Here is a 25,925-nt window from a genome sequence, read left to right on the forward strand (position 1 = left end):
ATCAGCAAAACTTACGTCATTCTGCCCCTGTGTAAGTGCATTGAGGTGGGAATGGCCTCCTACTGTTCCTGTATAAGGGGCTCAAGGGAGAGATTGGCTTCAACCTCGTCCGATTGGACAGGGCCAAGGGCCTGACTGGGTTACCCCTGGTTCCTGTTTGACAGCTCATTGTACTGACTAGTGTGACAATGTTGCATCTTTAAGAGGTTATTTTGTCCGTGTTTCTTTTAAGAGAGAGATTGAACGATCGTTACCAAGCTGGGTAGTAAAGACCACTTGAGTAACAGCTAGGGAGGCCTTGTGTTTATTTTAATGCAGCCTGAATGGGTGTGGCCAGCTCTCACAGATTAGGATCTCTGGGTTTTGGTTTCTCAGTGACATCAGAAACTATTGGGGTCTCCACAGAGTTGGAAGCTTCAGTGAAGGTCTCCTGGTTGATACCCTCTCTGAAATTTCTCTTGATGCTGTTTTTAATTCCTGGATTGGAGAAATATTTGTGACATTCTGTGTCTGAATATTCCTTTTTGCCAAGGGCTGTGTTTATGGGATTTCCCTATATTGGAACAGTTCATTAGTAATAGTTCCTAGATCTATTATTCTGTTAAACTGTCCAATAGAATTACGTTATGCTAAATTCCTCTTTCTTTGGTTTCATTTTCTCTTTCGTGTTTAAGTAGATAGTGTTTTGCTTCACCGAGTAGTTTGACCATTCACATTGCATCTGGAACAGACACTTTGCATTTCCTTTAAAATGTGAAAACATTAGACTCTAGGCTATTGCCGTCAAATACTTTCGAGGAGCTCTGGTGTGGCCCTTCACACTAGACTCCTTCTCTTCCTGAGTAATAGGTTGGAGGCACTGAATGGGCTGTCCCTGTTCATCTCCAATAGTGTCTATGGCTGAATGACTTCCTCATATTACTGTGAAACCAGCGTGAGGTATTGAATGAACTCTTATTTTACTGTGGCAATGTGCAGTGCCCGCCAGTGCTGTTACATGAATGTTACGGACCATTTAACAACACAAGTCTCAATGGAGTCTGGATCCTGCTACACATGGAAAAAGACCAGTTCAGGAGTTGACGGGGGACAAAATGTTCTGAACATTGTGGAATCTTCAGCGACCATCCCCAGTTCTGATCTTATGGTGGGGAGGGTGGGGGCGGGGAGACATTGATGAAGCAGCTGAAGGTGTTTGTGAAGAGGAAGCTCCCCTGAGGATCTCGCACAGAGGTGACCCAGGACTGAGATGATGACCATCTTCCTTTGTGCCATGTTTGACCCCAAACACTGGAGAGGTTACTCTGATTCACATTAAGTTCAGATTTGTTAAGCTCCTTGATGTCAACAGAAGTCAACCACTGCCTTCATATCGGGGCCAGTCATTATTACCTGAACCCTTGTCTCAATCTCTTTTGTTCACATCAATAGGCCATGATATAGGAGCAGCAAGTGTTTTCTTCAAACAGGTGGGATTGAATGTCAGGATTTCACTCCTCAAGGGTGTTCGGGGAGATAGATGACTGAACGTATTTGAAGAGGAGGTGTATGGACATTAACCTGTCAGAGAGTTGAGGGCTATGAAGAATTGGATATGAAAGAAAATTTGAGACGAAGAGCAGATCAGTCATGATCTTAAAGAAGGGCAAGGCAGGCTTGGGGAGTGAACAACATGCCCCTGTTTCTGATGTTCTCCCATTCTGTTATTGGAAAGTTAGTGGGTGTTATTTTCATGAATGTTCTGTTTTTGAATGTTGCAGACAGGGAGACCAGAGGATTTTGTGAGCCATCCCTGAGTGAGGTATGGGGGAGGTGGGGGGCGGCTGTATTCACACTGAACCTGAGTGTACAACATAACTAACAAATGAAGCACAAGTTACAGAGAAGGGAAGCTCTGTGAAGAGAGATGAGGGGTCTCTTTCGTACCTAGCCTGGGTTTTCCAATTACATTTCCCAACTCACTTCAAACCGCGTGGGACAGTACTGAGGGGCTGAATGGTCTCCTGTGTTTCTGTGCAACATATTATAGGAGTAAGTAACCTCCAACTGCTCCTGTCTAGCAGGTTTGAGGGGCTGAATGGAACACAGGAACATGGGACTGAGGAGCAGGAGTGGGTCATTAGATACTTTGAGCCTTCTCCACCAGGCACTAAAATTGTAGCTGATCAGATTGTGGTCTCAGCCCCACTTTCCTGTCTGTGTCCCATTGTGCATGACTCACTTCTCTGTCAAATATTTAACTAACGCAGCTTTCAATCAATGTGAACATAGAGAAACGATAACCTTCCACTGAAGAGAATTCTGACTGGAAAGGTCCTTTCAGAATTATTTGTCATCCCTCTTATAGAATCAGAGAGTCAGGCAGAATGGAAACAGACCCATTAATCCATTCTGTTCACTCCGATCAGTTATCAAATCTGATTTCGTCCCATTTGCCAGTATTTGGCCAATAATCCTCCTGTGATTGTACCCGCCTTGACCACTTCCTCTGACTGCACTTTCTGTACACACATCAGTCTCTGCGTGAAATATTTACCTTCAGGTCCCTTCTAAATCATTTGCCCTCTCCCCTCCAACCTCTGCTGTCTTGTTCTGGACTCCCCTATCCTTGGGAGTAGAACATGGCTGTTCAGAATATCCATGCCCCTGATGATTTTATAAACCTCTATAATGTTGCCTCTCAACCTCTGACACTCCAGGGGGAAACACCTCAACGTAATCAGCCTCTCCCAATAGCTCAAGCCTCCAGTCCTGGAACATCCGTGTAAGTCATTTCTGCAGAAAACCGAGTTGTACACAGTATTCTTAAAGTGGTCTCACCAACATCTTGTACAGATGCACCATACCACCACAACTCCTATACTCAATGCTCTGACTGATTTAGGCAAATGTGCCAAATGTGTTCAGCACCATTCTGTCTACCTGCGCCTCACTGCTACAGGTAATCATGTACATAAACATCAGAAAGTTAACATGATGGTAGTGCTAGCAGATAGGAGGACCAGTGATACATTGATCCTTATTGAGATTAGATTGTGTTGGAAACATGAGCTTAACATGTCAGGAAGTGAAATCAAATCAATTCGTTCAGGGTGGGTTATATACAAAATAACAGATAGCCCGGAGTGAGTTCCAGACTGGAATCTAATCGAGAGTTTCGGGTGGTTAATATACAGAATACCAGATACCCCAGAGTGAGTTACAATCTGGAATCTAATCAAGGGGTTCAGGGTGGTTTATATTCAGAATAACAGATAGCCTGGAGTGTGTTACAGCCTGGAATCCATGGACATGGGTTAGGATCTATCCTGTCTATACCTGGCATATGCTTCCTTCTTTTTCTGAACCAAACCGTCAATTTCTTTAGTCAGCAAGCATTCTCTATAACTACCAGCCTTCCCTTTCAACCCTGACAGGAAGTTACTGCCTGGAATCGAATCAAGGGGTTCAGAGTGGTTTATATACAGAATAACAGGTAGCCCAGAGTGAGTTACAGCCTGGAATCGAATTGAGGGGTTCAGGGAGGTTTATACACAGAACAACAGGTAGCCCAGAGTGAGTTACAGCCTGGAATCTAATTGAGGGTTTCAGGGTGGTTTATATGCAGAATAACAGATACTCTGGACTGAGTTACAGCCTGGAATCTAATTGAGGGGTTCAGAGTGGTTTATAAACAGAATAGCGGATACCCCGGAGTGATTTTCAGCCTGGAATCGAATTGAGGTGTTCAGGGTGGGTTATATACAGAATAACAGATAGCTCAGAGTGAGTTACGGCCTGGAATCTAATCGAGGGGTTCAAGGAGGTTAGTATGCAGAATAACAGATAGCCCGGCGTGTGTTACTGCCTGGAATCTAATCAATGTCTGTTCACTTTAAGATAGGACGGATTTTGCTGAATCGAAAGTACAGCCACAGATGCCAGCTAATGGTCAGACTGTTCCAAATGTAACAATTAACTGGGAAATGGAAGCCTGAGTTTTGGTTGCTGTTTTGACAGCAATCAACTGCAATCAAAGACTTTAAATAATGCTCATAATATCAGAAGCCAATCGAATTTGAATATTATTGTTCGTACACCTGGAAATCAATCAAATTATGAGAATTATTGTATCATGGGAAGTAAATAAACCCAGCATTTTGAAAATAGAGGGAGAGCCGCTGCCATCCAACATAGAGCAACTGCTGTAGAGCAGGAATGCTAACTGACCATCTCAAACACTCTCTATCAAAGACACATGTTCATGTAAAACATACTTGCATTAAAAATAAAACATGATAAAGGGACACCAGCAGCTGAAAGAGTGAACACAGCGGGGAAGATAGAGACTGTGTGGTCTTGAGATTGTAACGTTTAATATGTAGGTTGTTAGAACAGTATTTTTTTTTAAAGAGTTGGAGTCAGATAGTAAGTAGTTAAGAAAAGAGGGGCTTGTATTTGTGAATAGTTGTTGTTTAGTGTTCACTATTAAAGTTAAGAAACTAACTTGCTAATATTTGTTTAAATAGTGGAATGTAGGAGATCTGTGTCACTCATATTTTAACAGATTACGACGTGAGGCGAGCTTTTCTGGGTGTTTGGTTTTAATTAACAAAGGGATTTGACTCCACCTTGTAAATGTCCATTCACACTAACCCCATTTCCCTGCAGTTGGCCCATATGCTTCAAGTCCTTTCCTATCCACATATTTATCCAAAGGACACTGTTGCTGATGTGAATATTGAGTCGCAAGTGATTAGAAGGGATGGCCTTGAGGTACGTAGGGAAGAGGTCTGGGGAATACTGAAAAGGATGAAAATAGATAAGTCCCCTGGGCCTGATGGCATTTATCCTAGGATCCTCTGGGAAGCTCGGGAGGAGATAGCGGAGCCATTGGCCTTGATTTTTATGTCGTCGTTGTCTACGGGAATAGTGCCAGAAGACTGGAGGATAGCGAATGTGGTCCCCTTGTTCAAGAAGGGGAGCAGGGACAGACCGAGTAACTATAGGCCAGTGAGTCTCACTTCTGTTGTGGGGAAAGTCTTAGAGAGAATTGTAAGGGATAGGATTTATGAACATCTGGATAGGAATAATGTGATCAAGGATAGCCAGCATGGTTTTGTGAACGGCAGGTCGTGCCTCACAAACTTTATTGAATTCTTCGAGAAGGTGACTAAGGAGGTGGACGAGGGGAAAGCAGTAGATGTGGTGTATATGGATTTTAGCAAGGCGTTCGATAAGGTACCCCATGGCAGGCTAAAGCAAAAACGACGGAGTTATGGCATTGAGGGTGCATTAGAGGTTTGGATTAGGAATTGGCTGGCTGGAAGGAGACAGAGTGTAGTAGTTGATGGTATAGGTTCATCTTGGAGCGCAGTTACTAGCGGTGTTCCACAAGGATCTGTTTTGGGACCATTGCTGTTTGTCATTTTTATAAATGACCTGGAGGAGGGGCTTGAAGGCTGGGTGAGCAAGTTTGCGGATGATATGAAAGTCGGTGGAGTGGAGGACTGTGAAGAAGGATGTGGCAGGTTACAGCGGGATATAGATAAGTTGCAGAGCTGGGCAGTAAGGTGGCAAATGGAATTCAATGTAGCTAAGTGTGAAGTCATTCACTTTGGTAGGAGTAACAAGAAGATGGATTACTGGGCTAATGGTAGACTACTTGGTAGTGTGGATGAGAAGAGGGATCTTGGTGTCCATGTACACAGGTCTCTGAAAGTTGCCACCCAGGTAAATAGTGCAGTGAAGAAGGCTTATGGCGTACTGGGCTTTATTGGTAGAGGAATTGAGTTCCGGAGTCCTGAGGTCATGTTGCAGTTGTATAAGACTCTGGTGCGGCCTCATCTGGAGTATTGTGTGCAGTTTTGGTCGCCATACTATAGGAAGGATGTGGAGGCATTGGAACGAGTGCAGAGGAGGTTTACCAGGATGTTGCCTGGTATGGTAGGAAGATCGTATGAGGAAAGGCTGAGGCACTTGGGGCTGTTCTCATTGCAGAAAAGAAGGTTTTGGGGTGATTTGATAGAGGTGTACAAGATGATTAGGGGTTTAGATAGGGTTGACAGTGAGAACCTTTTTCCGCTAATGAAGTCAGCTGTTACTAGGGGACACAGCATTAAATTAAGGGGTGGTAGGTATGGGACAGATGTTAGGGGTAGATTTTTTACTCAGCGGGGTGTGAGTTCATGGAATATCCTGCCAGTAGCAGTGGTGGACTCTCCCTCTTTATGGTCATTTAAGCGGGCATTGGACAAGCATATGGAGGTTATCGGGCAAGTGTAGGTTAGGTAGGCTTCGGTCGGCGCAACATCGAGGGCCGAAGGGCCTGTACTGCGCTGTACTTTTCTATGTTCTATGTTCTATGCTTTTGAAATGTTGTTAATACACCCCCCCCCCCTCAGCCACATCTGCTGGCAACTCATCCACAACCCAGCCCTCTGTGTAAAGAAGTGGCCCCTCAGGTTCCCTTTTATTCCTTCTGCTTTAACCTTAAACTGATCTCCCCTCGATTCTCTAACCTTTGGAGAAAGACTGAGAGCATTCACCCTATCCATGTCCCTCATGATCTTATACAGCTCTATAAGGTCCCCCCTCAGTCTCCTACACTCTGAAGAAAAGTTCCGAGCTTGTCCAACCTCTCCCTATAACTCAGACCATTGGGTCCCGGCAACGTCTTTGTAAATTTCTTCTACACTCTCTCTAATTTCATTATATCCTCCCTATAACAAGTTGACAAAACTGAACACAATACTCCAAGTGCGGCCTTACCAAAGTCCTGTGTAACTGTAACATAAATTCCCAACTTCTATACTCAATGTCCTGCCTGATGAAGGCCAGTGTGTCAAAAGCCTTCTTCACTGGCCTGTCTACCTGTGACTCCACTCTCAGGGAACTTTGCACCTGAATTCCAAGGTCTCTCTGCCCACTACACCCCATAAGGCCCGCCCATTCACCATGAGACTCCTACCTTGATTTGAGATTCCTCGCTGCAAGACCTCACACATCTATATTAAATTCCATTTGCCATTTCTCAGCCCACTTGCCCACCTGATTAAGGTCCTGCTGCAATTTCTGAGAAACTTCCTCACTGATCATGCTCCCACTTATTTTAGTGTCATCTGCAAACTTACTAATCATACCTTGTACGTTCTCAACCAAATCATAGATAACAAACAGCTATGAACCCAACCTCCAGTCTAACAAGCATCCTTCCACTAAACCCTCTGCTTCCCATCAACAAACCAACTGTGTATCCAATTGGCCAGTTCCCCCAATATTCTACGTGATGGAACATTCCAGAGCAGCCTGCCATGTAAAACCTTATCAAAGGCCTTACTGAAATCCATAGTGACTACATTTACCACACTGTCCTCCTCAACATTCTTGGTCACTTCACCAGAGGACTCTAAGAAATTTGGGAATTGATCTCCCAATCACAAGTCTATGCTGACTGCTCTGAATCAAACCCTGTGTAAGTAATGGGTGCAGTCAATGGTATGCTGTGCTTCATTGTAAGATGATTCGAGTACATAAGTAAAGCCATCTTCCTGCTGTTGCAGAGCCTTGCTGAGAGAGCATTAGGGGCAGTCTCTACAGATTTGATCTCCTTTGTAAGGAATGATCTCCTTACCACAGACACAGGTGATGGTAACATGAGGATAGAGTGAAGAAGCTGAGTGTTTAATCTGTAGTGCTGTTAGAGATGAAGAAATGGTGACGCTGAAACACGAGGAGTGGCAGCGATCACTTATTTCCAAAATAGACATTGACAGGGAGAGAAATTCCATACTTAACCCAGGATTGATTGGTTTGATTTATTGTCACGTGCACCTCAGTACAGGGAAACACGTTATTTATGAGCAGTGGAGGCAGATCATAGTAAGCATGGTCAGACAGATCATAGGGTGGAAATATACTTGGACAGAGTAAGGCATACAGGTTACACTGAACAGGACATGCACTAGACAAGGTCAACATGAAGAAGATCACCATTATTTGAACTGAGAGCATCCATTCATCAGTCTAACGTGACTTTCCTAATAGTTTATATGCCTTTACTAACTCTCCCCACGTTATTGTGCAGTCGGTGTGTGAACCCTGTACTGAACGTCAGGTTGTTCACAATCCCCAATAGCAGCCACAATATCTTCCATCTGAAACAGGTAGCCATTCCCACCAGCTTCCGCCCTACATAGAGAACACCAGGCTGTCTTCTTGGAGATGGAAGATGCCTTCTTGAGACTTTGCACTAGGCATATGTCTTCCCTCCTCACCACTAGAAAACCACGTTAAAGTCCCACATGTGTATCATGAGCAACGGAGCCAGGTAGGAACAACGTGGAGCAGTCTGTCTGTGCAGCTTCTGCATCATGTTAGAGCATCAATTAAGAGACAGTGAGGACTGCTGATGCTGGAGATCAGAGTAGAGAGTCGATTGCTGGAAAAGCACAGCAGGTCAGGCAGCATCCTTGAAGCAGGTGAATCGACATATTGGGCATAAGACATTCATCAGGAATCAGCATCAATTCCCTCATTCTGCCCCCGTGTAAGTGCATTGAGGTGGGAATGGCCTCCTACTGTTCCTGTGTAAGTGACTCAAGGGACTGACTGGCTTCTTCCTCGTCCAATTGGATAGGGCCAAGGGCCTGACTGGGTTACCCCTGGTTCCTGTTTGACAGCTCATTGTACTGACTAGTATGACAATACTGCAGCTTTAAGAGGTTATTTGGTCGGGGTTTCTTTTATGAGAGAGATTGAACGATCATTACCAAGCTGGGTAGTTAAGACCACTTGAGTAAACAGCGAGGGAGGCCTTAGGTTAATTTTAATGCAGCCTGAATGAGTGTGGACAGCTCTCACAGATTAGGATCTTTGGGTTTTGGTTTCTCAGTGACATCAGAAACTATTGGGGTCGCCACAGAGTTGGAAACTTCAGTGAATGTTTCCTGGTTGCTACCCTCTCTGAAAGTTCTCTTGATGCTGTTTTTAATTCCTGGATTGGAGAAATATTTGTGACATTCTGTGTCTGAATATTCCTTTTTGCCAAGGGCTGTGTTTATGGGATTTCCCTATATTGGAATATTTCATTAGTAATAGTTCCTAGATCTATTATTCTGTTAAACTATCCAATAGAATTACGTTATTCTAAATTCCTCTTTCTGTGGTTTTATTTCTTCTTTCGTGTTTAAGTAGATGGTGTTTTGCTTCACACCGAGTAGTCTGACCAGTCACATTGCATCTGGAACAGACACTTTACATTTCCTTTAAAATAAGAAAACATTCGAGTCTAGGCTATTGCCGTCAAATATTTTCGAGGGGCTCTGGTGTGGTCCATCACACTAGACTCCTTCTCTTCCTGAGTAATAGGCTGGAGGCACTGAATGGGCTGTCCCTGTTCTTCTCCAATAGTGTCAATGGGCTGAATGGCTTCCTCATATTCCTGTGAAACCAGTGTGAGGTGCTGAATGAACCCTTGTTTTGCTGTGGCAATGTGCAGTGTCAGGCAGTGCTGTTACATGAATGTTACTGATACTTTAACAGCACAAGTCTCAATGGAGCCTGGGTCTTGCTGCACATGGACACAGACCAGTCCAGGAGCTGACGGGGGACAAAATGTTCTGAACATTGTTGAATCTTCAGTGACCATCCCGACTTCTGATCTTATGGTGGGGAGGGTGGGGGCGGGGAGACATTGATGAAGCAGCTGAAGATGTTTGTGAAGATGAAGCTACCCTGAGGATCTCCCACAGAGGTGACCCAGGACAGAGATGATGAACATCTTGCTTTGTGCCATGTTTGACACCAAACACTGGAGAGTTTGATCTGATTCCCAATAAGTCCAGTTCCTTGATGTCAACAGATGTCAACCACTGCCTTGATATCAGGGCCAGTCATTTTTACTTGAATCCTTGTCTCAATCTCTTTTGTTCACATCAATAAGCCATGATATAGGAGCAGCAAGAGTTTTCTTCAAACAGGTGGGATTGAATGTCAGGATTTCTCTCCTCAAGGGTGTTCGGGGAGCTAGATGACTGAACGTATTTGAAGATGAGGTAGATGGAAATTGACCTGTCAGAGAGTTGAGGTCTATGAAGAATTGGATATGAAAGAGGATTTGAGACCAATAGCAGATCAGTCATGATCTTAAAGAAGGGCAAGGCAGGCTTGGGGGGTGAACAACATGCCCCTGTTTCTGATGTTCTCCCATTCTGTTATTGGAAAGTTGGTGGGTGTTATTTTCATGAATGTTCTGTTATTGAATGTTGCAGACAGGGAGACCAGAGGATTTTGTGAGCCATCCCTGAGTGAGGTATGGGGGCTGTATTCACACTGAATCTGGGTCTACAACATGACCAACAAATGAAGCACAAGTTGCAGAGAGGGGAAGCTCTGTGAAGAGAGATGAGGGGTCTCTTTCGTACCCAGCCTGGGTTTTCCAATTACATTTCCCAATTCACTTCAAACCGTGTGGGACAGTACAGAGGGGCTGAAATGTCTCCTGTGTTTCTGTGCAACAGGTTATAGGAGTAAGTAACCTCCAACTGCTCCTGTCTAGCAGGTTTGAGGGGCTGAATGGAACACAGGAACATGGGACTGAGGAGCAGGAGTGGGTCATTAGATACTTTGAGGCATCTCCACCAGGCACTAAGATTGTGGCTGATCAGGTTGTGGTCTCAGCCCCACTTTCCTGTCTGTGTCCCATTGTGCATGACTCACTTCTCTGTCAAATATTTAACTAACGCAGCTTTCAATCAATGTGAACATAGAGACACGATAACCTTCCACTGAAAAGAATTCCGACTTGAAAAGTCCTTTCAGAATTATTCGTCATCCATCTTATCGAATCAGAGAGTCATGCAGAATGGAAACAGACCCATTAATCCAATCTGTTCTCTCCGATCAGATATCAAATCTGATTTCGTCCCATTTGCCAGCATTTGGCCAATATTCCTCCTTTGATTGTATCGGCCTTGACAACTTCCTCTGACTGCACTTTCTGTCCACACACCACTCTCTGTGTGAAATATTAACCTTCAGGTCCCTTCTAACTCATTCGCCCTCTCCCCTCCAACCTCTGCTGTCTTGTTCTGGACTCCCCTATCCTTTGGAGCAGAACATGGCTGTTCAGAATATCCATGCCCCTGATGATTTTATAAACCTCTATAATGTTGCCTCTCAACCTCTCACACTCCAGGGGGAAACACCTCAACCTAATCAACCTCTCCCTAAAGCTCAAGCCTCCAGTCCTGGAACATTCGTGTAAGTCATTTCTGCAGAAAACCGAGTTGTACGCAGTATTCTTAAAGTGACCTCACCAACATCCTGTACAGATGTAACATACCACCACAACTCCTATACTCAATACTCTGACTGAATTAGGCAAATGTGCCAAATGTGTTCAGCACCATTCTGTCTACCTGCGACTCACTGCTACAGGTAATCATGTACGTAAACATCAGAAAGTTAACATGATGGTAGTGCCAGCAGATAGGAGGACCAGTGATACATTAATCATTATTGAGATTAGATTGTGTTGGAAACATGAGCTTAACATGTCAGGAAGTGAAATCAAATCAATGGGTTCAGGGTAGTTAATACACAAAATAACAGATAGCCCGGAGTGATTTACAGACTGGAATCTAATGGAGGGGTTCGGGTGATTAATATACAGAATACCAGATACCCCGGAGTGAGTTACAATCTGGAATCTAATCTAGGGGTTGAGGGTGGTTTATGTACGAATAACAGATATTTCAGAGTGAGTTACAGCATAGAATCTAATCTCGGGTTTCAGAGTGGTTTATATGCGGAATAACAGGTAGCCCACAGTGAGTTACAGCCTGGAATCTAATTGCAGGGTTCAGGGTGGTTTATATACAGAATAACAGATAGTCCAGAGTGAGTTACAGCCTGGAATCTAATCGAGGGATTCAGGGTGGTTTATTTGCAGAATAACAGATAGCCTGGAATGTGTTACAGGTTGGAACCTAGTCGAGGGGTTTAGCATGGTTTATGTACAGAATAACAGATGCCTTGGAGTTAGTTACAGCCTGGAATCTAATCGAGGGGTTCAGGGAGTTTTAGATACAGAATAACAGATAGTCCGGAGTGAGTTACAGGCTGGAATCTAATCGAGGAGTTCAGGGTCGTTTATATACAGAATAACAGAGAGCCCGGAGTGAGTTACAGCCTGGAATCTAATCGAGGGATATGTTCACCTTTTTATATGAAATAACTTGTAACTGGGAGTGAGTCACAAAGTGCACTATTGGCCAAGTGGTTTCAAATCTTGACTCACATAAACAGAATGCAGTCACAAACTACACAACTTTACTGACTCCCAACTTTCCTTGTTTGAGGACTATCCTCCTCTGTTTTCCCCTTTCACTGAAAGTATTAATATACCTTTTATACTGCACTGCCATTCTGGTTACAGTGCTACCTATCTCTCACTGTCTCATTTATCTTCAATCCTGTTGAAAGATACGTAAACCAAATAAAAACACAAAGTTCCAGAAAGAGCTTTGTTCAATTGCAGGTGCATTACTTTCTTTGATTTGTCGACAACACACAATTTGAACCCATAGAAGGTCAGTGTGGGATTTGAGAAACTCTTCACTTTGGGATGAGGCCTAGCCAGGCAGGCTTCTGATCCAAATCTGCAAATCTACAATTCAGTGACTAAGCTCTATCAGGTTTTGTATATTATGTTTCTTCATACATTAGGAGCTTGGAAAGTAAGGCAGACCTTACTGGAATGTCACATTGTCTCTCCGCATTCACTGTAAAAAGGTTCTGGGATTTACATTTTAACCACCTTCAGAGAGCTGTCTCCATTTCCTATCTCTGCTGGCATCAATGAATGGAAATGACTTTTGACACATTGCCCCCTCTCCCTTGCTGAAAGTATTCCGGACACAAATCAGTCAGGCAGTCATTTTAGATTTGTCCACAGCCACCATTTTATATCAGCAAAACGATGACATTGAGTTTATAAATAAGGAAAAGCAAGAGAGACTGGCAACATCAATACAGTTCGAAAATACATAAAACGATTCACTAGAGAGGAAGAAAAGGACAACCAACTCCGATTCCTAGACGTGAAGGTACAGAGAACACCGAACGGAGAATTCACCAAGTCCTAAACTATGAAAGCAACCACCCAAACACACACAAACGAAGTTGCATCAGGACACTATTCAAAAGGACCACAACACACTGCAGCACACCAGAACGACAAAAAGAGGAAGAGGAACACCTATACAAAGTATTCACCAAAAACGGACACCCTCGCAATTTCATCAACAGTTGCCTAAGGGAAAGTCAACGGAACGAGGACATGCCGCAACCCAAAGGACTAGCCATACTACCATACATCAGGAGCATTTCTGAACTGACAGCCAGACTACTGCGATCACTAGGACTCATAACAGCACACAAACCAACAGCCATTCTCAGACAACAACTCACCAGAACGAAGGACCCGATACCCAACATGAGCAAAACCAATGTAGTGTACAAAATCCCATGCAAGGACTGCAGAAAACACTACATCGGACAAACAGGAAGACAGTTAACGATCCGTATACATAAACACCAACTAGCCACAAAACGACACGACCAGCTATCCTTAGTAGCCACACACACAGACGACAAGCAACATGAATTCGACTGGGACAACACTACCATTATAGGGCAAGCCAAACAGAGAACAGCCAGGGAATTCCTGGAGGCATGGCACTCATCCACAGACTCTATCAACAAACACATCGACCTGGACCCAATATACCGGCCACTGCAGCGGACAGCTGGAACTGACAACCGGAAGCGGCAGAGACAGGCCCCTTTAAATGCCGGAGGAAACAGCACAGAAGCGCTTCACAAGAGGCTCCCAAGCACTGAGGATGTCACCTAGACAGGGGACAAAACGTTTGTAAGACAAATTCCCAGCTCAGCGACCAGAACCACAACAACATAAAACATTGAACACGCACACAAAATCACACATAAACGTGCATACACAGACACACAGAATCACACACAGAGAGATACAGACTCCTTCCAGAAGCTGTCTCCATTTCCTACCTTACAATGGAATTCATGTTATGATGATGCATTCATGCAGGACAAGAAACAGCTTTTGAGACTTTCCCCATTGTGACAGGAATTCAGCCCCAATCTGACACTTGGAGATATGTCACAGGACAGAAATGTACAGCAGCTTTCTGTGTTCCTGCTCCCAATGTAACATTTGACCATTTAGTTTATCTTGTCTTCGGTCAAACATCCAACAAGGATCACTACACAGATCCAATAACAGATCCCCAGGAGTGAGTTCCAGACTGGAATCTAATTGAGGGGTTTAGGGTTTACATACAGCATATGAGATACCCAGGAGTGAGGGACCGACTGGAATCTAATCGAGGGGTTCAGGGTGGTTTACATACAGAATAACAGATAACAAGTCGTGAGTCACAAAATCGCAGAGTTATACAGTCATAGAGATGTACATCATGGAAACAGACCCTTTGGTCCAACCCGTCTATGCAGACCAGATATCGTAACCTACTCTAGTCTCTTTTTCAAGCACTTGGCCCATCTCCCTCCAAACCTTCCCATTCATATACCCATCGAGCTGAATTTTAAATGTTGCAATTGTACTACCCTCCACCACTTCCTCTGACAGTTCATTCCATTCATGTACCACCCTCTGAGTGAACAAGTTGCCCCTTAGGTCTCTTCCATATCTTTCCCCTCTCACACTAAACCTATGCCCTTTAGTTCTTTACTCCCCACCCCAAGGAAAACACTTTGTCTATTTATCCTATCCATGCCCGTCATGATTTTATAAACCTTGATAAAGTCACCCCTCAGCCTCTGATGCTCCAGGGAAAACAGCCCCAGCCTGTTCAGCCTCTCCCTGTGGCTCAAATCCTCCAACCCTGGCAACCTCCTTGAAAATCTTTTCTGAACCCTTCCAAATTTCACAACATCCTTCCGATAGGAAGGAGACCAGAATTGCATGCCATATTCCAACAGTGGCCTAACCCATGTCCAGTCCAGCCACAACATGACCTCTCAATGCCTATACTCAAAACACTGACCAATAAAGGAAAGTAAACCAAACGCTGCCTTCATTATCTTATCCACCTGCCACTCTACTCTCACGGAGCTACGAACCTGCACTTCAAAGTCCCTTTGTTCAGCAACTCTCCCTCGGACCTGACCATTAAGTGTATAAATCCTGCTCAAATTTGATTTCCCAAAATGCAGCGCCTCGTGTTTATCGAAGTGGAATAGAATTGAAGGTTTTGGGGTGTTTTTGAAACATGCCAGTCACACATAGATGGAAGTGAGTTACACGTTGGAATCTAATCGAGAGGGTTCTGGGTGATTCATATAATCCCGACAGTGGGGAAACAAGCCCTTCAGCCCAACAAGACCACACTGACCCACAGAAGAAAAACCCATCCAGACCCATTTCCCCACATTTACCCCTGACTAATGCACCTAACATACACATCCCTGAATACCATGGGCAATTTTAACAGATGAATGGTAAACCGTTTGTGTATTGCCATAATATAATCAATATTACACACACACACACACACACACACACACACACACACACACACACACACACACACTCCAATTTTAACTTGAAAGAACGTCGCCCAGATATTCTTGGAACTCACGACAAAGGAAAAATTGCAAGATTGTTCAAAACAGTATTCTGCTTCTGAAGATATTGTAGTCACACAGCTGCTAGCAATGGGATTTCATCCTGGGAGAATTGAATTTGGCTGAATTCCCTTTGCTTTAGGCAGTGAGTAGATTCCAATGAATTCTGGTCAGGGAGCACCCAAAGGGTAGCACGATGGTTAGCACTGCTGCCTCATAACACCAGGGACTTTGGTTCGACTCTAGCCTGGGTGTGTGGAGTTTGTACGTTCTCCCCGTGTCTGTGTGAGCTTCTAGTAGGTGCTCCAGTTTCCTACCACAGCTCAAAGTGTGTAGGTTAGGTTGATTGGTCATGCTAAATTGTCTGTAGTGATCAAGGATTTCTAGGTTCGGTGCATTAGTCAGGGGTAAATGTAGGGGAATTTTTTGGGAAGGTTAGTATGGACTTGTTGGGCCGAAGGACCTGTTTCAACACTGCAGGGATTCCATAAAAATAAGAAAGGTAACGATGAGTTTAGAGTATTTTTTTAGCTCGCAGACATTGCTGTGATGAGGAACATTGAAGGAGAGAGAGTGCAATAGGCCATTCCTTCTCAGGCAGATTACATTTTCTCCCTCTCTGAGCTGAATCACACAGTAATGTCATCTTCTCCCCAAAACTGGACCATGAGAGATCTCCTTGTACATTGTCCAAACTTCCTTGTACATTGTCCAAACGATGTCTCCATCACATTCCCTGTTCCATGTAGGTGCATCATTGCTGCTGTCATGTACAGAGACAGACCCGTAGCAGAAAATGATCTTGGTCGATTTGAAGATATGTTTATATATCCCTGCGTCATTAAAAATTAAAATTGTTTAAGTTATTCAGAATACTTGTGTTAAACTGAATGCATTTTTAAAAGAAATACAGAAATTGCTGGAAAAGCTCGGCAGGTCTGTCAGCATCCAGATGCCTTTTACATGCTGTAGTTGTACCATCCTCCACCACTTCCTCTGGCAGCTCATTCCATAAGCACACCACCCTCTGTGTGAAATGGTGCCTTTTCGGCCGCATCAAAACCTTTTCCCTCTCAATTTCCACCAATGTCCTCTAGTTTTGGACGCCCCAAACCTGGGGAAAAACCCCTGACTACTCACCTTATCTATGGCCATTTTGATTTTATAAACCTTTACTGCTGCGAAATGTGACCCCAATCAACACGAATGGCTGTACTTTCAGTCATCCTGGGCCTAAATTCTGAAATGCAATATTGACACCTCTTCCTTCTCCATCAAGTCACAATTCTAAATCCATTTTAAACAGTTTGTTCAGATGTATCCTGAAACACTTCTGTGGGCTTTACACCGAGACCTTTGTGCCCAGAGAAAGGGACACTAGCATCACTCGACAATACCCATAAAGCTGGAACAGTATTCTCCTGTGTGTTTGTTCATCAGACTGTTCTGTCATGCTGGGACATACCTCTGCAACAGGTAGGATTTGAATCCGGGCCTTCTAGTCCAGAGCTAGGAACACTCCCACACAAGTTCAGGAATTGAAATCAAATCCAGAGCTCTGGCTCAGAGACAGGGAAACTACCCACCACACTATCATACCCAGATTTTGGGCCATATTTTAGTGCCCACTTTCAGTTCAGTGTGGATTTATTATAATCAGGTTATCATTGCTATAAACATCTTTAATCACTATTATCTGTCGTCTGCAATATTAAGGAAAGAAATCCTGCAGACACACTCTGCCCAATGAAGAGTCTCAAACAGATATTTATTACTGAACACCAGAGACGAAGGTAGAGCTTAATTTCTGGTCCCAAAACACCGATCACTCTTACCCACCTCTAACGTGCGACTGCCCTCTTCCTAAAACCATGAAGTGACACCAGGCCGCTGATTACTGTCCAGCCTCTCCTCCCCACTGACTGTGTCTGTAATCTGTCCCTCCTCCCCCTAACCACACAAGACAACCCAAGCTCAGGGTCTTTGTGACAATCAAGGCTGGAGTGTGCAGGCCTCCTGGACAGGGATGGGCGTTTTAAAATTGAAGGGGGAGGGGGATATGGCAGTAATATCACTCACTGGGCTGAGGGGTGGCAGATGGAGTTTAGTTTGGATTAATGCGAGGCATTGGATTTGGTAAATCAAACAAGAACAGGACCTATACAATTAAAAGTAGGGTCTTTGGCAGTGCTGTAGAACAGAAACCTAGGCCGTCAGGTATAATTCTTTAAAATTTTCATCTCATATAGATAGTGCGGTGAAGAAGGTGTTTAACACACTTGTCTTCATTGGTCAGACCTTTGAGTATCGGAATTGGGACGTCAAATCTTGTGGTTGTTCAGGACATTAGTGAGACCTCTTCTGGAATACTGTGTCCAGTCTGGTCATCCTGCCCGCCCATTCCATAGGCACACCTCCCTCTGGGTGAAAAAGCTGCCCCTTAGATCACTTTTAAATGTCTCCCCTCTCACCTTAAGTCTATGTCCTCTAGTTTTGGACTCCCTGTGCCCTAAGAAAATACCTTGACTCTTCACTTTAATATTACTGACCTTGATATTATTAAACTGGAGAGGGTTCAGAAGAGTTTAACCTGGATGTTGCTGGGAAAGGAGGGATTGAGCTATAAGGAGAGGCTGTATAGGCTGGGATTTTTTCACTGAAGAATATGAAATTAAGCGGTAACTTTACAGAGGTTTATAAATTATTGAGGGGTACAGATAAGCCGAAGGGCTGATGTCTTTTCCCTAGAGTTGGGGATTCAAAACTGAGGGATATTTTAAGGTGCGAGGAAAAAGATTTACAAAAGTCAGGAGAGGTAATTTTGTAAGACAGAATCTGGCTTGTGCGTGGAATGAACTTCCAGATGAAGTGGTGAAAGCAGGAACAGTTACAACGTTTAAAGGACATTTAGATCAGTCCATGGATAATACATCAGTTTGGATGGTGCTGTGAGCAGCTGCCCTCTCCCTCCACCTCTCTGAGTGTATCCCTGTTGGTTTTCACCCTCTGCAAATGCCTGTGCAGTGGCGTGGGGAGGCCAGCAGAGGGTGGCATTGCATCACTTTAGGCACCACAGAGACTGGCAGACCTGCCCCACACAGAGACACACAGATACACACAGCAATTGTTAGGACACAACAGTGAGCTCATCTGGTAATATAAACTAAACATAAAGAAATGCTCAATTTGTCTTGTAAACTGTTAAAATATGAGTGACAGAAAACTCCCAAATTCCACTGTTTAAACAAAAATATCAATTTATTTTTTAACTCTGAAAGTGAACATTTTTCATCAACTATTCACAACTCTGAGACCCCATTTCTCTAAACTGCTTATTTCCCCATTCCAACTCTACAGTAATTACATAAACGTAATTTCAAAACCACACAGCAGCTGTTGTTTCATCTGACCTCACACCAAGATCCTTTTTTCCCATCTTTCCTGGGAAGACTGGCTCATGTTACAGGATGCTATCGAAGTGTCTACATTTCAGCATTCTGCAACCTGGGAACACATCCTTCCATGACACTGTGTCTCAGTCTGCCCATCTTTGTCTATACACCAAACCCGTCCCATGTGGTGATATTTAATATGATTCCCCCGCCGTGTCTCTGTGGCAGTGATGTTCACACCCACAGCACCCCCTTGTCAGGGCACAATGGAGAGTTCGAGCTGTAAATGGGAGGGAGCTGCACATCCTGTCACTTCCAGCCCGGGCTGCAAGTTTCCCCACACTGGGCAGGAACCTCACACAGTGTTACTGAGGAATGCACTGGGGTGGTATACACAGTCCTACATGCTGGGAGGGTAACTGCTCCTGGGTTACAGATCAATGCACTGGGGTGGTATACACAGTCCTACATGCTGGGAGGGTAACTGCTCCTGGGTTACAGATTAATGCACTGGGGTGGGGTACACAGCTCTACACGCTGGGAGGGTAACTGCTCCTGGGTTACAGATTTATGCAATGCGGAGGTGTGCATAATCCTACATTCTGGGAGGGGAGCTGCTCCTGGTTTACAGATGAATCCATGGGTGATCACTGCACAGGTCGCTGTGCTGGTCAGACTATCTAGTTGAGGTTTATAGATAATACAATGATGTGGTTTGTGCAGCTCCCAATGCTGGATGGATATTTGTTTCAGGTTTAGACATTAGTGTCCTGTTCTGTTCTGCACAGCTCTCAGTGCTGGACAGATATCTTGTCCGGGGTTATAGATCAATGCACTGCTGTGGTCTGCACAGCTCCCCATGCTGGTCAGATAGCCGGTTGCTGAAGAAGGGCTTATGCCTGAAACGTCGATTCTCCTGTTCCTTGGCTGCTGCCTGACCTGCTGCGCTTTTCCAGCAACACATTTTCAGCTCTGGACAGATATCTAGTCTGGGCTTATAGATCAATGCACTGCTGTGGTCTGCATTGCTTACCATGCTGAATACTTGCTGGAGGAACACCGCCATCCAGGCAACATCAGGAGGTATAGAATTTGATGTTTCAGGTGTAGCCCTCCTTCAGGATCCTTACAGAATGGTTCCACCTCCTGATGCTGTCAGCATTGCTGTGTTCTCCCACCTTCCTGCCTGTCTACTTTGGACTCCAGCGTCTGCAGCTTTTCTCTCTCTATCACAGCTTCCCAAACTGGACAGATGTCTAGCCTGCGTTTGAAGATAAGTGCCCTGACATGATCTGTGTGCAGTGTTCCCCTCTGGACAGATTGCTGGATTGTATTGACCAGTGTAATGGATGAATCTGGACAGATTGTTGAGTTGGACTGAGCAGGACACTGGCCGGGTCTGTACAGTGTTCCACAGTGAACAGATATCTCCTCTGGGTGTATGGTGTCTGGGCTGGTTCTGGGAGGTGGATTGAGAATGTGGCATATCTCACCATTTCAGCTGGTCTCGCAATGCCTTTAGTTCCCATTCCTGTGATTGGACGCTCCGTCTCTCATCCCATTTATGTTACAGTGTGTCCAGGCACAGGACATCATGTGGGTGGGGTGGGTAGGGGGAAAGGTCATGGACAGGTCAAGGGATTACCCGGAACGTTCTGTCCCCAACATTCTATAACTGACATTCCCCGGAACGTTCTGTCCCCGACATTCTATAACTGACATTCCCCGGAACGTTCTGTCCCCGACATTCTATAACTGACATTCCCCGGAACGTTCTGTCCCCGACATTCTATAACTGACATTCCCCGGAACGTTCTGTCCCCGACATTCTATAACTGACATTCCCGGAACGTTCTGTCCCCGACATTCTATAACTGACATTCCCCGGAACGTTCTGTCCCTGACATTCTATAACTGACATTACCCGGAACGTTCTGTCCCTGACATTGTTTGTGAACGGCCGGACGTCAGTGAATTGAACAAACGATAAGATCCCGAGGGAAGAGATCCCGTTCCAGGGAGAAGGAGACACTGTTCCGAAGGCCCCTCAGGCAGTTAAAGGGGTGAATACGTTTTCCCTCCGTTTACATTTCTCCACGACACAGGATCGACCACAATTTAGACCAAAATACAGAAATTCCCAAACTCCGTTTGTCTTCAGGAAACTGGGAGAGAATCCTTCAGGACAGCAACGTTTCCACCCTCCGTATTAGGAACTGGGAAGGAGTGACCTGTGTCTGCTCTCGAGTGATCGAGTGTGTGGGAATGTTCTAGAAACCACCTGTCCTTATGGATGTGTCTCTGTGTGTTTGGGGAGGGAGGGTTTCTTGTGGTTTATGTCACATTTTTGTCAGTAATTCCGACCTTCCCATTTGTTATTCCAGCTCCAATTATTAATACATCCCTGAATACAGGGACACATTTGAAAATCTCACTGGGTCCCCAATCAAACGGGTCCCTTTGCCTCCAGGCTGATGGATAATGGGTTTGTTTTCCTTCCTCACAGTTAACGTAGTGACCATCTACGTCCTGCTTTATAAAGATTGTGGATTGTCTCCATGTGTCAGACGTTACCTGGGGGCCATGGCAGCGGCGGATCTCCTGGTCATTATCCTCGACCTGATCCTGAGACACATTCCCATTGTTTATTGGGAACAGTTTTATTTCCTGATGGACTCCGTCCCCGTGTGTAATATCCACGCCGTCCTGCTTTATGCAGCCACTGACTGCTCTGTCTGGTTCACCGTCACTTTCACCTTTGATCGGTTTGTGGCCATTTGTTGCCGGAAGCTGAAAAGTAAATATTGCAGAGAGAAAACGGCGGCTGTGGTTCTGGGAGCAGTGACTGTGCTGAGCTGTTTAAAGAACATTTCCTGGTATTTTATGCTCGAGGCTCGGTATTCGCTGATGAACGCCCCCTGGTTTTGTGCTGTAACAGACGCTGTTCGATTCTCCATTGTCTGGGTCACAATCGAGTTCCTCCACCACATTCTAACCCCGTGTGTCCCATTTCTCCTGATTCTGCTGCTCAATGTTCTCACCGTCAGACACATTTTAGTGACCAGCAGAGCCCGCAGGAGACTCCGCGCTCACACCAATGGGGACGCTCAGTCTGACACTGAAATGAGAAACCGAAAAAAATCCATCATTTTACTGTTTGTGATCTCGGCCAATTTCATCCTGTTATGGTCAACGTTAATGCTGTATTCTATATGGAGCCGGATGTGGTATTTTGGCTATGGGTCTGTGTATCTCGATGACTTTGTGCAGGAATTGGGCTTCATGCTGCAGCTCCTCAGTTGCTGCACAAACACCGCGATTTATGCCGTGACCCAGACTAAGTTTAGGCAGCAGCTGAAGAATGTGCTGAAATATCCCTTCACCCAAATCCATCCATCCATCAAATTCCCTCATTAATCAATCCATCCGGGATTTTCTCATTTCAGTTCAGTGTTTCAGCGATGGAGCAGCCTGTCGCTATGGTAACAGACTGAGGGTAGCGCTGGTTTGTCCATCCTTATCCCACAGGGGGGTTACAGGGAAACATTTCAATGTTTCTCACAACTCAGGGGCCAGTGAGAAAAGGCACCATCCCACTGACTGTATCCATCACTTCCATTTGTAACCAATAAAAATGTTGATTAAAGCGTGCCGAGCAGCAGAGTGACCGATGTTGTTGTGTGTCTTTGTGTTGGAGAAGCTGAGCTGGAGAGAGACAGACTCAGCCCCAAGTCCTGGTCCTCAGGGAAGGGGAGGGCACCGCGCCCTGAGCTCAGGAGCTGGGTTTAACTCCCTGTGTCCCCCCCCCCCAATCCAACCTGGACTCCCCATTTCCTCTCCCCTACCCTTTCTCCTCATTGCTCTCCCTCTCTATCTCTGCATACTCTTTCCTTCTCATCACCTCTCCTTTTCACTCTCACTCATTCCCCCGTCTCTATCACACCACACCCCCAACCCCGGTTTCTCCACCTGCCTCCCCTCTTCCCTCTCTCCCTCCCTGAGAGAGAGAGAGAGAGAGAGAGAGGAGATAGGGATGGAGTTAAGAGAGGGAACGAGAGAGGGGCAAACAGAGGGGGCAAGACAGGGAGGGAGATGGCAGCAAGAGAAAGAGAGAGAGACAGAGGCGAGAATGAGAGAGAGAGGGAGGAGAGAAAGGGAGATGAGGCGACAGTGATTCGAGAGAATGTGAAAGAGCAGGGAGACACAGGGTGGGGGGGACGAGAGACTGGGGGGTGAGAGAGAGGGGCAAGAGAGAGAGAGGAGGTGGGCGAGAGAGAGAGGGGGACGGACTAAAGGGGTGGGAGAAACGGGGGGGTGCGAGAGAGAGGAGAGCCGATAGAGGGGAGGCCGAGAGAGGGGGGGGTGAGAGAGAGGAGGCAAGAGAGACAGGGGTTCGAGGAGGGGGGGCGAGAGAGAGGGGGCGAGAGAGAGGGGGGCGAGAGAGACAGAGGGGTGAGAGAGAGAGGGGGGCGATGAGAGACTGGAGGTGATGAAAGAGACTGGGGACAAGAGAGAGACCGGGGCGACAAGAGAAACCAGGGCCGTGAGAGACCGGGGGTGGGGGTGGGGGCGAGAGAGACCGAGGGTGAGAGAGAGGGGGTGACGAGAGAGAGAGGCAGTGAGAGAGAGAGAGGCGGTGAGAGAGAGAGGGGGGCAAGGGGGGGTGCGAAAGAAAAGGGGCCGAGAGAGGGGGGCAAGAGAGGGAGGGGGTGCGAGAGAGAGAGGGGGCCGACTGAGTGAGGGGGGGCGAGACAGAGGGGGACGAGAGAGAGATTGGGGGCGACGAGAGAAACCGGGGACATGTGAGACCGGGGGCGAGACAGACCGGGGGTGACGAGAGAAACCAGGAACATGAGAGACTAGGGGGGTGAGAGCAACCAGGGGTGAGACGGAGGGGGTGATGAGAGACTGGAGGTGACGAGAGAGACCAGGGGTGATGAGAGAGAGAAGGGGGTGAGAGAGACCGGGGCTGGCGAGAGACGCAGTGGGGGGGGGGGGGGCGAGAGCGCGAGGGGGGTGGGGTGAGACAGACGCGGGGGGGGGGGGAGGTGAGAGAGACGGGGGCGAGAGAGAGACCGGGGGCGAGAGAGAGACAGGCTGTGATAGAGACCGGGGGCAAGTGAGACAGGAGCCGACGAGACAGACCAGGGGCAAGACAGACCGGGGCGAGAGAGACCGGGGACGAGAGAGAACGGGGCAGAGAGAGAGAGACCGGGGGAAACAAGAGAGACCAGGGGGCAAGAGAGACCAGGGGGCAAGAGAGAGACCGGGGGCGAGAGAGAGACCGGGGGCGAGAGAGAGACCGGGGGTGAGAGAGAGACCGGGGGAGGGCGAGAGAGAGGGGTTGACGTGAGAGACCGGGGGCAAGAGAGACTGGAGGCAAGTGAGACTGGGCGTGAATGAGACCAGGAATGACGAGAGACTGGTGGAGAGAGAGACCGGGGGTGATGAGGGATACCGGGGTTGACGAGAGAGATCGGGGGGTGAGAGAGACTGAGGGGGGCGAGAGAGACCGGGGGGTGAGAGAGACCGGGGCGATAGACCGAGGGGAGAGAGAGACGAGGGGGGATGAGTGACCGAGGGCGAGAGAGACCGGGCGTCGAGAGAGACCGGGGGGAGGCGAGCGAGAACAGAGGCAAGAGAGAGATGGGGGGGGGGTGCAACGAGAGGCCAGGGAGGGTGAGAGAGATCAGGGGTGAGTGACGCAGGGGGGCGAGAGAGACCACGGGGCAATGAGAGAGACTGAGGCGAGAGGAACCGAAGGGTGAGAGAGAGACCGGGTGCAAGAGAGAACAGAGGCAAGAGAGACTGGGGGTGGGGGGGGGGTGCGGTGAGAGAGATGGTGGTGGGGGGAGGGTGAGAGAGTCCGGGGGCGAGAGAGAACAGGGGCGAGAGAGACCGGGGTGGAGGGGGGTGATAGAGACAGTAGGGGGGAGGGTGAGAGAGTCCGGGGTCAAGTGAGACCAGGGTCGAGAGAGAACAGGGACAAGAGAGACCCAGGGGGTGAGAGAGATCGAGGGGAGAGAGAGATCCGGAGAGATGAGAAACCAGATGTGAGAGAGACCGGGGCGATGAGAGACTGGGGAGAGTTAGAGACCAGGGGGTGAGAGAGATCGGGGAGAGTTAGAGACCAGTGGGTGAGAGAGACTGGGGAGAGTTAGAGACCAGGGGGTGAGAGAGACTGGGGAGAGTTAGAGACGAGGGGCGAGAGAGACTGGGGAGAGTTAGAGACCGGGGGCGAGAGAGACCGGGGAGAGTTAGAGACCGGGGGGTGAGAGAGACTGGGGAGAGTTAGAGACCAGGGGGTGAGAGAGATCGGGGAGAGTTAGAGACCAGTGGGTGAGAGAGACTGGGGAGAGTTAGAGACCAGGGGGTGAGAGAGACTGGGGAGAGTTAGAGACGAGGGGCGAGAGAGACTGGGGAGAGTTAGAGACCGGGGGCGAGAGAGACCGGGGAGAGTTAGAGACCGGGGGCGAGAGAGAGACTGGGGAGAGTTAGAGACCGGGGTGATGAGAGACCGGGGAGAGTTAGAGACCAGGGGGCGAGAGAGAGACTGGGGAGAGATAGAGACCAGGGGGCGAGAGAGACCGGGGAGAGTTAGAGACGAGGGGCGAGAGAGACTGGGGAGAGTTAGAGACGAGGGGCGAGAGAGACCGGGGAGAGTTAGAGACCGGGGGGGTGAGAGAGACTGGGGAGAGTTAGAGACGAGGGGCGAGAGAGACTGGGGAGAATTAGAGACGGGGGGCGAGAGAGACCGGGAAGAGTTAGAGACCAGGGGGTGAGAGAGATTGGGGAGAGTTAGAGACCGGGGGGTGAGAGAGACTGGGGAGAGTTAGAGACCAGGGGGTGAGAGAGACTGGGGAGAGG

At 46.9% G+C, this 25,925-nt stretch overlaps 1 long non-coding RNA gene across 1 annotated transcript in view; it reads right to left on the bottom strand.

The window, feature by feature from the left end:
• Positions 1–12,830: 12,830 nt before the first annotated feature.
• LOC140479206 (uncharacterized) overlaps positions 12,831–25,925 on the bottom strand; it is a 106,981-nt gene continuing 93,886 nt past the window's right edge. The window contains exons 2-3 of the long non-coding RNA XR_011960988.1: positions 21,633–21,848; positions 12,831–16,499 (exon numbers count right to left, since the gene is read on the bottom strand). This is a non-coding gene — a long non-coding RNA (uncharacterized lncRNA). The remainder of the gene's footprint in view (positions 16,500–21,632; positions 21,849–25,925) is intronic.

The sequence above is a fragment of the Chiloscyllium punctatum genome, chromosome 6 (assembly GCF_047496795.1).
Source record: "Chiloscyllium punctatum isolate Juve2018m chromosome 6, sChiPun1.3, whole genome shotgun sequence".
NCBI classification, from domain to species: Eukaryota; Metazoa; Chordata; class Chondrichthyes; order Orectolobiformes; family Hemiscylliidae; genus Chiloscyllium; species Chiloscyllium punctatum.